General features: G+C 36.8%; 1 protein-coding gene across 1 annotated transcript in view; it reads left to right on the top strand.

Annotated features, from left to right (window-relative positions):
• MIPOL1 (mirror-image polydactyly 1) overlaps positions 1–12735 on the top strand; it is a 236575-nt gene that overhangs the window by 178708 nt on the left and 45132 nt on the right. The gene's annotated exons all lie outside the window — the stretch shown is intronic.

Genomic DNA, 12735 nt, shown 5'->3' with positions numbered 1-12735 from the left:
AATTATTATAGACATAGCCAAATTCAGGCATGATTAGGTCTGATATGGGCACTGTACCATTGCTGGATATGCTTGCCCTTGTTTCTTTGTATCTCATGTCACTTTTGATTCCTACCGAACCAATCTTAGCCTTTCTTCATTCCTATTGTGTGTGTGTTGGTTGTGGGGGGAGGAGGGTAATTAATAGACTTTTATTTATTAGGACAGTTTAGATTTACAATAAAATTGAGCGAATAGTAGAGGTCCCGTATACCTCCTTACACACACAGATTCCCCAGTATTAATGTCTTGTATTGGTGTGGCACATTTGTTACAATTAATGACACTTTATCAATGCATTATTACCTAAAGTTACATAGTTTACATTAAGTTTCACTTTTTGTGTTGTAAGGTTCTATGGGTTTTGAAAAAGGCAAAATGTCATGTATTTACTGTAACAATATCACACAGAATAGTTTCACAGCACTTATAAAAACCCAAGTGCTTTGTCTTTTCACCCCTGTCCACCTCCCTCTGGACCCTTAGCAACTACCGATCTTTTTACTGTCTCTGTAGTTTTTGCCTTTTCTATAATGCCATATAGTTGGAATCATACAGCATATAGCCTTCCAGATTGGCTTCTTTCAGACTGGTTTCTCTCACCACATTATATACATTTAAGGTTCCTCCGTATATTTTTTTAAATTTTATTATGTTATGTTAATCACCATACATTACATCATTAGTTTTTGATGTAGTGTTCCATGAGTCATTGTTTGCGTATAACACCCAGTGCTCCATTCAGTACGTGCCCTGTTTAATACCCATCACCAGGCTAACCCATCCCCCCACCCCCCTCCCCTCTAGAACCCTCAGTTTGTTTTTTAGTGTCCATAGTCTCATGGTTATTTTTATGGCTTAATAGCTCGTTTTTTTATCAGTAAATAACATTCCATTGCATGGATGTACCACAGTTTATATATTCATCTATTGAAAAATGTCTTGGTTGCTTCCAGTTTGGGAAATTATGTATAAATCTGTAAACATTCATGTGCAGATTTTTGTGTACACATGGGTGTTCAAGTTTTTAACTATTTTAATAAGGTCTAACATTACTTTTTTCATGGATCTTGGTTTTTTTTAATTTATTATTATTATTTTTTTTAAGATTTTATTTATTTGGGGTGCCTGGGTGGCTCAGTTGGTTAAGCGACTGCCTTCGGCTCAGGTCATGATCCTGGAGTCCGGGGATCGAGTCCCACATCGGGCTCCCTGCTCAGCTTGGAGTCTGCTTCTCCCTCTGACCCTCCCCCCTCTCATGCTCTCTCTCTCTCATTCTCTCTCTCGCAAATAAATAAAATCTTAAAAAAAAAAAGATTTTATTTATTTGTCAGAGAGAGAGAGCACAAGCAGCCAGAGTAGCAGGCAGAGGGAGAAGCAGGCTCCCCGCTCAGCGGGGAACCCAATGTGGGACTCGATCCCAGGACCTGAGCTGAAGGCAGACCGATTGAGCCACCCAGGCGTGCCCATGGATCGTGTTTTTGGTGTTATATCTAAAAACTCATTACCAAATCCAAGGTCAACTCAATTTTCTTCTATGTTATCTTCTAGAAGTTACATAGTTTTGTGTTTTACTCTTAAGCCTGTGATCCATTTTTAGTTATTTTCTGTGAAAGGTGTAAATTCTCTGTCTAGATTCACTTTTTTCTCAGATGGACATCCAGTTCCACTGCCATTTGTTGGGGGGGGAAAAAAAAAGCTGTCCCTTTTTCATTGAATTGCCTTTTGCTCCCTTGTCAAAGATCAGTTGACTTTATTTGTGTGGATCTATTTCAGGGTTCTCTGTTCTCTTCTATTGATCTATTCGTCTGTTCTTTTACCAATATAATGCTGTCTTAATTGCTGTAACTTTATAGTAAGTCTTGCAGTTGAGTAGAGTCAGTCCTCTGACTTTGTTCTCCTATATTGACTTGACTGTTCTGGATTTTTTGTCTCTCCATATAAACTTTAGCATCAGTTTGTCAATATCTACAAAATAATTTGCTAGGATTTTGATTGGAATTTCATTGAATCTATAGATCAATGGCAAGAATTAACATCTTAACAATATTGAGTCTTTTTATCCATGCAGATGGAATATTTGTCCATTTATTTAGGTTGTCTTTGATTTCTTTCATCAGACTTTTCCTCATATAGATCCTGTACATATTTTGTTAGGTTTATACCTAAAATATTTCACTGGGGGGGAGGGATGGTATTGTGTTTTAATTTTAAACTGAAATTGTTCACTGCTGCTATATGTAGGAAAGCAATTGCCTTTATATTAACCTGTAACTGTACACCCTCTCTCTTTGGTTCCAATAGTTTCGTGGTTTTTTATTTGTTTTGTTTTTGTTAAGTCTTTGAGATTTTTTTACATAGATAATCATGTCATCTCTAAATAAATACAGTCTTATTTCTTACTTCCTGATCTATATACCTTTTATTTCCTTTTCTTGTCTTAAGAATTGTTACCTTAACAATTTTTGATGTGATTAAGTTAAGGAACTTGAAAGGGGAAGCTTTCCTGGATTATCAAGATGGTCCTAAATATAGTCACATGTCTGTTTATCAGAGAGTGGCAGAGGGAGTTTTGAGAGAGACACACAGAGGAGAAAACCTTGTGAAGAGATTGGAGTGATACAGCCATAAGCAAAGGAATATTCACAGCTGCCAGAAGCTGGAACAGGCAAGGGAAGAAATTTCCCTAGAGGCTCCGGAAAGAGTGTGGTCCTGCTGACACCTCAATTTCAAACTTCTGGTCTCCAGAACATGGGAATAAATTTCTGTTTTTTTTAAGCCACCGATTCATGGTGATTTGTTATGGCAGCCCTGGGAAACTAATACATTGATGTTCTCAAGGAATCAGCTTTTGATTTGGATGATTTTCTCTATTGATTTCCTGTTTTCAGTTTCATTCATTTCTACTCTAAACTGTATTTTTTTCTTCTGCTTGCTTTAAGTTTACATTACTCTTTGTCTAATTTCCTAAGGTAGAAGCTTGTGTTATTGATTTTAGATTCTTCTTCTTTTCTGATATATGTTTTCAATCCTATCAGTTTTCCTCTTAAGCACTATTTTTGCTGTGTCCCACAAACTTTGATAAGTTATATTTCCACTTTCATTTAGTTCAAAATATTTTTCACAATCTCTGGAGACTTCATCTTTGACCCATGTGTTATTTAGAGGTGTGTTATTGAATCTCCAGATACTTTGGGATTTTCCAGCTATCAATTAATTTGCTAAGGCTCCTTCAAGCAAATAATAGTTGACTTCCCTTGCTTATTTTTGAGGAAATCAGCTTATGCTCTGGTATAGTAGGCCTTAATCCTGAATGACATACAGTTATAGGGAAATGCATTCAGTACAGTTAAGAATGTGGTTGAGAAGATTTAATTTGTAAATCAGACAGTGAAGTGATTCCACTGACTTGCTACCTCTATTGTCTCAGTTGGTTTCATTTGATAAAATAATTTATTAAAGTTATTTCAGAGATAAATAATTTCTTTATTATAAACTAAGTTAATTCTGAACTTAAATTTTCAAGAATTTTACTTGACGTATGATCAACATATTTATTGATATTTATTGAAACACCCTTGGATGCTACATTTTATGATACAAACTGGTGGCCACTAAATATTTGTTGAATTCATTGACTAGAAAAGAAATGTAACAATCATGCCACTAACTCTAAAGATCTATTAAAAAACATTTAATTAAGTGACATCACTAAGATGGTGGCATAGATCATTTCTTACTTAACTCTTCTTTACAAGAAGAATGGCTAATATCTATTCAAGAATAAGACACCACCAAAAGAATCTTACAACACAGGGATGAGGCTGAAGCACCCCCTTGCACCTCAGAGACCAAGAAGACAGACTGCATTAGAAGATTAGGAGAAGTGGCTACATATTGACTGCATTGCCCCTTCCCCAGATTAGCACAGCACCATGCAGAGAGGTCTCCCCTGAACCACCAATTCCTCCAGTGGGAAAAGAAAACCTGGGAAGACAACAAGTCTCCCTCAGCATTGTGGGTCACTTTATAGGAGCCCCTACTCTGATCTCACACTACAGGGATTACAGGGGAGACTTGGAGCACAGCCACTGGGAATCTGAGTGACAGAAACGGGAGGAAGGGTTTGTAACAGCCAGCACACAAATGTTGGCAGACTGAGTTCCTATCCACAGTGCCCAAACAATAATCCCAGCCAGTGGCTTGGCTCAGCTACAGAACCAAGCCAGGGGCACACCCTGACCAGAGAACTCAGTGGGTTGCAGATCTGCCTGATTCAGATCCTCAAATGAGGACTTATGCCAACCCTAGAGTCGGATTGCCCACACCCAGGCAGAATTCTGCGTCACAGCCCCACCCACTTAGAGGATGCCTTCCAGCCCCTCTTCTGGCCAGAAGGGCTAGCAACAACTTCTGGAAGCTGTGTAGCCCAACAGCACCTGAGCTGAGAAGCAAACAGACAGGGCTGATCACCCAAACCAAAGGCAGGGAGATTAATCCATAGCCAAACTGAGAGTAGCCTGGAGCAGCCCCTACCCCTCCCGCCCAAGCAAGGAGGCTGAGACATAGTGCTACTGACTATGGAGTGTCTTCCAGCCCCATCTGACCAGAAGGGCTGGCAAAACACCTGAAAGTAGTGCAGCCCAGCAGCTCTCAAGCCAAGAGAAGAGCAGACAGAACCAATAGTGCAGAGAGAAGCCAGTGGCCCTCCCTCTGCTCCTTCCTCTCCCCCTCTCTCCCTCCCCCTCTCTAATAAATAAATAAAATAATAATAAAAATAAAAATTTTGGCCCACCTCTATGCTAGCTACAAGAAACTCACAACAAATAAAATCATTAAAATAAGAGAACAGAAGATAAAGCATGAAACACAAATCAAAGGCAAAAGCAAGAATGGCTATACTATAGCATCTTCTATGTGGACTTGAAAGCTAAACCATTTATCAGAGAGGGGCACTGAGTTATAGAAAAAGACATAGCAATCTTAAATGTGTTTATACCAAACAAGAGAACTAAAAGTACATTAAGCAAAAACTGATGGAACTGAAAAGAGAAATTGACAAATCCACAATTACAGTTTGGAGGTGTCAATGCTTCCCTCTCACGAAACAGAGAAAAATCCAGGGATACAGAAGAATTCAACATGACCATCAACTACCAGGATCTAATCAACAGTTTTAGACATTCCACACAACAGCACGATACATATTTTTTTGTAAATGCCCACAAAACATACACCAAGATAGATCATATTCTAAGTCATAAAATAAACCTTAGTTGACTACAAAGAACTGAAATCATACAGTGCGTACTCTTTGACCACAGTAGAATCAGAACAAATATTAGTAACAGAAAGACAACAGGCAAATCTCCAAACACTTCAAAACTAAATAACACATTTCTAAATAATCACTTGAGAATCAAAGAAGAATTCTTAAGGGAAATTTTTTAAAATACATGGAAGTGAATGAAAATAAAAATACAACACACCAAAATTGTGGGACACAGCTAAAGCAGGGCTGAGAGGAAATTTATAGCACTAAATGCATTAAGGAAAATTGGAAATATATCAGATCAACAATTTAAGCCCCTACCTCAAGAATCTAGAAAGAGAACAGAAAAATAAATGCAAAACAAGCAGAAGGAAAAAATGATAAAGATAACAGAAAGAAGCATATAAGAGCAGAGAAAAGACACTCTACCAATATCAGGAATGAAACAGAGGATAGCACTGTAGATTTTACAGATATAAAAATAGGATTACTGTCAACAGCTCTGCACACATAAAAATGGCACAACTTAGAAGTAATGGACCATTTCCTAAAAAACAAACAAACAAAAAAAACCCCACAAATAAATCCCCAGGAAATTATGCTGAATGAAAAAAGACAGTCCTGGGGCACCTGGGTGGCTCAGTCCTTAAGCGTCTGCCTTCGGCTCAGGTCATGATCCCAGAGTCCTGGGATCAAGCCCCACATCAGGCTCCCTGCTCAGCGGGAAGCCTGCTTCTCCCTCTTCCGCTCCCCCTGCTTGTGTTCCCTCTCTCACTGTGTCTCTCTCTGTCAAATGAATAAATAAAATCTTTAAAAAAGAAAGAAAGAAAGAAAAAAGTCCCCAAAGCAGCCTTTCCATTTATAAAACATTCTTGAGGGGTGCCTGGGTGGCTCAGTCAGTTAAGCGGCTGCCTTCAGCTCAGGTCGTGGTCCCGGGGTCCTGGGATCGAGCCCCGTGTCAGGCTCCTTCTTCAGCAGGGAGCCTGCTTCTCCCCTCACTTTGCCTGCCACTCTGCCTACTGTGTTCTCTATCTCTGTCAAATAAATAAATAAAATATTTTTAAAAAACATTCTTGAAACATTATAGAAATGGGAAACAGATTAGTGGTTAGGGTTTAAGGAGGGGAAGGAGTGGTGGGGAAACATGAGGGATCCTTGTAGTGATGTAACTGTTTTTTACCTTGACTATATCAATGTCACTATCTTGGTGGTGCTTTTATACTATAATTTTATAAAATGTTACCATTGTGGGAAAGTAGGTAAAGGACACCAGGGATTTTTCTGTGGTATTTCTTGCCAACTGCATGTGACATCTACAATGATCTCAAAACAAAAAGTTTATTTTTAAAATATCCCCAAAAATGTAATGGAATGAAGTGTGGGTAAAGGTAAACTATGGACCATATGGGACTGTACATTAAGATAAAGAGAAAAGGAAAGGAAAGAAAATTGATGTGATCCTTTTACAATACTGGAGGCCACTCGTTCAAATATAGCATTTAAACAACAATGTTCAATAAATAACTTTTTGTATGCCTCGTGTAGAAAAGCCACTGAGTTAGGCCCTAGAAGGAAACAAAGAAAAATAAAATATGGCTCCTTCTTTCAATAGTATTAGAATCTAGTCAGAAAGAAAACAAGTATACAATAACTACAAAGGATAGTAGAAACTGAGGAATATAATATAAGGGATATGGAAAGGGTATGGTAGCTTAGAGCAAGAAGTGTCCCCTTGGGCAGGGAAGGTATGGAGTGTGACTTCATGACAGTTGTTGCAGTTTGTCTGAATCTTGAAACGTGATCGGGGGTGTGGATGGAAAGAAAAAGAGCACTCCAAGTGAAGGCAACAATGTGAGCAGTACTGCAAAGTGAAAAGTGTGACAGCATTTTCAAAGAACAATTTATAGTTCCATTTGGCTAGAATAAAAAATTTTGATAGAGTGGGTAGGATGAAGTCTGAAAAGAAAAGTAGAATAGAATTTTGGAGCTCCTTGAATGTCAGACTAAAACTGGGGACATCAACCTAGAATTCTGTATCCCATGAAGTTATCCTTCAAAAGTAAAGGAGAAATAAAGACTTTCTCAGATAAACAAAAACTGAGGGAATTTGTCACCAGTACACCTGTCTTGCAGGAAATGTTAAAAGAAGTTCTTCAGAGAGAAGGCAAATCACAGGTCAGAAATTCAGATCAAATTAATTGATGCAGTAAACCAGGAAGTAAATACAGACACTATCCTCTCAGAAAATGTACACTTAGGACAAGGTAGCACATACTTCTGCCTTTCATACTTGCTTTGTCTTTATTTATTTTAATTCAGTAAAACAAGCCAAACCTGCCTCTTTTTTTTTTTCAGAATGATTTAAGAATGTTATCAGTAAATGATAAAGGTTAGGAAAACGAGTTTACTTCTCCCAATTCATGAAAAACCTGTAGAAACAGGCAGTTGTTTTTCATCAAAGTATTTATAAAATGTCTGAGTATTGTATAAGATATCATACAAAGTTAATTAGAGCTAAATTATTTCTTTTAAGAATTACACATGGACAAAAGCCCATTCTTTACCAGATATTGTGCTAAATATTTTCACATAGTTAGATCACCTCGTTTTGTTCTCACATGAACTCCGTGAGATTTTTCTCGTTGTTCTTGAGTTGATGAAATTAGTACTCAGAGGGTTAAAGTATCTTCCTAAGGTCATACAGAGTGAATGACAGGACTGAAATTTGAATCTACTTCTTCAAAGTCCAAAGCCAAAATCTTTGCATGTACACCAAGTTTGGCATTTTTGACACATTAGACTGTCCTCTGCAATGGAGGTTGCTTAGCAGCATCTCTGGCCTCTACTCACTAAATGCTAGTAGTACTCCCCTCCTCGAGTTATGACAACCAGAAATGTCTCCAGATGTTGCAAATATCCCCTGAGGGACAAAATTACTCCTAGGTAATAACTGTTGGTTTATACTGTGGTACCTCACCTCTAAATTTTTAATTTGAACATATTTATCCAATTAAAGCAACATATATAAAACACTTGATGGAGCAATTACTGTAAATAAATGAAGCATGAGCAGAAGAATAAGTGCATACTGTAGGATGATGAGTAAAGTGACTCATGAAGGACTTAAGTTAATACTTGATCATGGAGACAAAAGAGGAAGCCAGGGAAAGTAGCTTCAACACTTGGTATAAATGGAAAAGTACTAGTTGCAGGAATAAGCTGAATCCATGTATGACATTACAATTGAGAGAAAGAGAGTTCAGCAAGCAGGAAAGCAGATAAGCTGAGGAGAACATAAATATCTGCAAGCAAAACATAAAAGTGGGTCATAAGCTTGATAATTCCAAGAAAGTTTAAGCTGAGGCAGTTCAGAGAGTCAGGGACTAGGAAAATAGGACCATGGACTTGAGGGAGTTGATACCAAGACGGAAACCACTCCAGAAAGGAAATCTGTTACATGCTGCTTACTAGTACAGTGCCCATCAAAGGGTATTTTCTACCCCAGCCTGCGGTTGGACTCTACGTGGTGAGCAGCATAAGAGACAATGTACCGTCTCATTTGATATGGATTTAGAATTATAATATGAAAGATTACCAAGTAAAAATATTTTCAAAGTCTCACTTTCTATAATAACAAAAATAAAAGAATTACATAATTTGAAAGCTGTAAGAGTGAATGGAACCTTGCGTATGATATTACCTCATTAATTTCATGATAAACCTAAATAATTACCATTCTTTGTCAATATTGTGTGAACCACAGGCTTTGAACCTTCTGAGAGTGATTTAATGACTCTTTTCTGCTATTGTTTTATCATTTATTCTTACTATAACTTCAAATATTTTCCAATACAACGTCATTTAAGACCAATGAATTGTAATGCTGCTGCCATGCTAAAAATGCATCTGAAAATCAGTAACTTTGAAAAGAGGTTAAATGTGATTTGACTCTATGAAGAAAGCTAAACAAGGTGGCCCTAGGGAAGAGCACTATCAAGGAAAAAACAGCACTAAAACAAAAATAAGCTATAAATGGTATAGATTTGTATATGCTAGGAATCTATCCCCTCTGCTTCATCTTTATTCTGATAAGAAAGTGTCCTTAGAAATATAAGCATTTTGACTTATTGAAGTTATTAAGGAGTGTATCCCCATTTTTAAAAATTGCTCTTTGTAAATAGAGTGTTAATATGGTGGAATTGGGAAATAGATCACAAGATGAAACTGAAAAAAACTACAAATTATTATAAGTTCTAAGAAGAAAAAGAGTAGGGTCATTGAGACAGAGTAACAAAGAAGGAACGCCAAAATTTAGATTGAAGAGTCATAAAAGGTGTATCTGAGTACACTTTTCTCAGTATTCATGCTGAGACCAAATGAATAAGTAGAAGTTTGTCAGGGAGAGGGGAGAAAGACATTACAAACAAATGCCTCAAGCAGGAAAAAGCTTGATGTACTTGAGAAACAATGTCTGGCTCGAAGATGAGGAAGCAGAGAGAACAGATGATACAGGGCTCCATGGCTCATGGCCCCCTGGGAGGAGTGTTTCACGTTTCAGCTCAGGGAGGAAGACTGTGGGTTGAGATTCTGGTTCTGTTAGATATGTGAGATTAATTAAATTACTTCCCTCTCTTTGCTTCAATTTCATCATCTGTAAAAAAACTAATATTGATAGGACTTCTCTCATAGGTTGTTGTGAGGTTTAGTGAGTTAAAATAGGCAATTTGTTGTTATTATTTTTAGAGACTTATTCTGAGTGCAATGAGATGCCACTGCAGGATTTTAAGTGACATTATCTGATTTATTGTTTTAAAACATCATTCCAGCTGCTGCTTCTGTTTGAGAAAGTCTTGGTGGAGATTTAAAGGTTTCCAAGGCATTTTGAATGATGAGTAGCTTTTGAGCTTGAGAGTTAAGGATCCCAGTCACAGGTCCAACTGAGAGAAAAATGAGATATAAATTTGAAAAAAATTAAAGGATCGAAGACTAGGAAATGATGAATGATTAGAGAATTAAATTGGGATACCATGGTTTTAATAAAGATGATATTTTAAAAACTGAATCATTGATTCTTCATATTTAATTGGCTAGAGTATACTGCATAGTGTTATGGACATCGTAGACAAATGCAGAATTCCCAAACGAAGCTGCCCACTGTGAACTTTAAATGAGACCATATACATAAGGGTAAAATATAAAGGCTAAGATATTTTTTAAATAGGACACAAAAAACAGTGCCATTAAAAAACAATGACTAATTGGACTTCATTCAAATTAAGAACTTAAATTCATCAAAAGGCAATATTAAGAGAATGAAATTGCACTGCACCTCTATTAGAATGGGTATAGTTTACCAGTAGGGAGAATACTCTGAAGGAGAATGTAGAGCGATTGCAACTCCCATATATTGCTGGTGAGAGTGTAAATTGGTAGGACCACTTTGGGAAACTCTGTGCAGCATCTACTTAATCTGAACATACATACACCCTATAGAGCAATTCTTACTTCAGAAAGGAGTACTCACGTCAATTATATCTCAATAAAGTGGGGTGGGGGGGAAATGAGTACTTAGGTCCATCAAAAGATAATGTACGAGAATATTAATAGCAACAATAGTGGAATGATTAAATAAATTGTGGTATATTTATATAACAGAATACTTGATAGCAATAAAAAACAGTGAACTGCCTGCAACAGTAGGACGAATCTCATAAGCCTTTAAGTAAAATATGCCAGACCAAAAGTTCAAAAACAGACAATACTGATCTTTTTTTTTAAAGATTTTATTTACTTATTTGACAAAGAGAGACACAGCGAGAGAAGAAACACAAGCAGGGGGAGTGGGAGAGGGAGAAGCAAGCTTCCTGCAGAGTGGAGAGCCCGATGCGGAGCTTGATCCCAGGATGCTGGGATCATGACCTGAGCGAAGGCAGACGCCTACCGACTGAGCCACCCAGGCGCCCCCAGACAATACTAATCTTAATAGAGGTTGAATAAGTGATTACTTTGGGAAAGGGGAATTAACTGGAAGGGAACAGAGGGGAATCTTCTGCATTTATTACATGTTTTCTTTACATTTTGTCAAGCTGAATACTTTGGATTTGTGCACTCTGTGTAATTTAAAATGTAATTAACAATTAAAATGTAAGTAATAACCTTTTAAGTGTAAAGAACATAAAGAGTCTTGTCTTTTTAAAGGTTTTTTGTTTTGTTTTTCATTTCTTTCTTTCTTGGATCTTTCAAGTAGCCAAAGAGGGTGGATTGAAGGAAACGAACATGGAATAAGAGGAATCAGAAAGTGTGAAAGAACATAGAATAGGAAAATAGGCAGGAGATGGGAGCCTTTAGGCGTATGGATTGGTAGAAAGAACTAAAAATGAAAGAAGGGTTAGATAAACAACAAGATGAAAACCATAAAGAAGGATACTTCTTTGCACTCTACAAATATGGCACTAAACACCATTCTTATTTTTATGTAGTAATCAATTGACCACAGTTTAGTAGCAGTCTTTCTTCTTAAGAACTAATTTGAATCTTGAAATGATTTCTTTTGGTATGCTGACTATCCCTGTTTCATGTCCTTCTTATTTCTGTGTGACACCTTCTACAAAGTGAGCACACTGGAGAGATCTATAGGTTACTTAAACAAAAAGAAGAAATGTATAATTACTTTGGTTTAAACAGTTTTAAATAAAGTATCAGACTAGATATTCGGCCAGTGCTAAAGTTCCCTGACTAGCTTTTTGAAGCTTTCAGAATTATATTACTTTCTTTCACATCATTAATCTGTATTATATAGTTAGGTTGTTTTACTTACAAGTCTCCCATTGACATTTCTTTTGTATGCATATACTGAAATGATTTTATTTAATAAAAAAAGAACATCTCCTGTGTGGATTTTAAATTTCCCTTATTAAATATTTATATTTTCAAAATGTCTTTATTTAATTGAGTGAGGTGCTTGGTGCCATTTCAAAATAACCTCAGGTGGTAGGTGTAATGACATATCAAAGATTTGACCTTTAGCATTTTAGGGTTCTATTTGTCTGCATTTTCTTCTGCATTCATTTGGTCTTAATTTATATGCTATTTCTCTGTATGACTTAATGAGTGGATATATTTGGCATGAGATTCATTAACAAAAAGAAAAGATCTGAATACATATTATTTCTGTGCAGTCGGACTAGTGATTTTAACTTCATTTATATCTGTGTATGGGCTGATCAGTTATTCGTACAGCCCTTATTCATTCTCATTAAGCGCTCAGCTGAAGAAACCCTGAATCTACTAAACGGATGCCCGTTCTCTTACTCCTCACTTCTTTGCAGTCAGCTTATTATATTCTTTTATTTACCTAGAGATGCTTTATTTTCCAATTCTCCGCTATTCCTTTTAAAGAAAATTGAATGTAATATTTATACTGA

The sequence above is a fragment of the Neomonachus schauinslandi genome, chromosome 9 (genome assembly GCF_002201575.2).
Source record: "Neomonachus schauinslandi chromosome 9, ASM220157v2, whole genome shotgun sequence".
Classification (NCBI taxonomy): Eukaryota; Metazoa; Chordata; class Mammalia; order Carnivora; family Phocidae; genus Neomonachus; species Neomonachus schauinslandi.
This window is presented reverse-complemented; position numbering and strand designations above follow the sequence as displayed.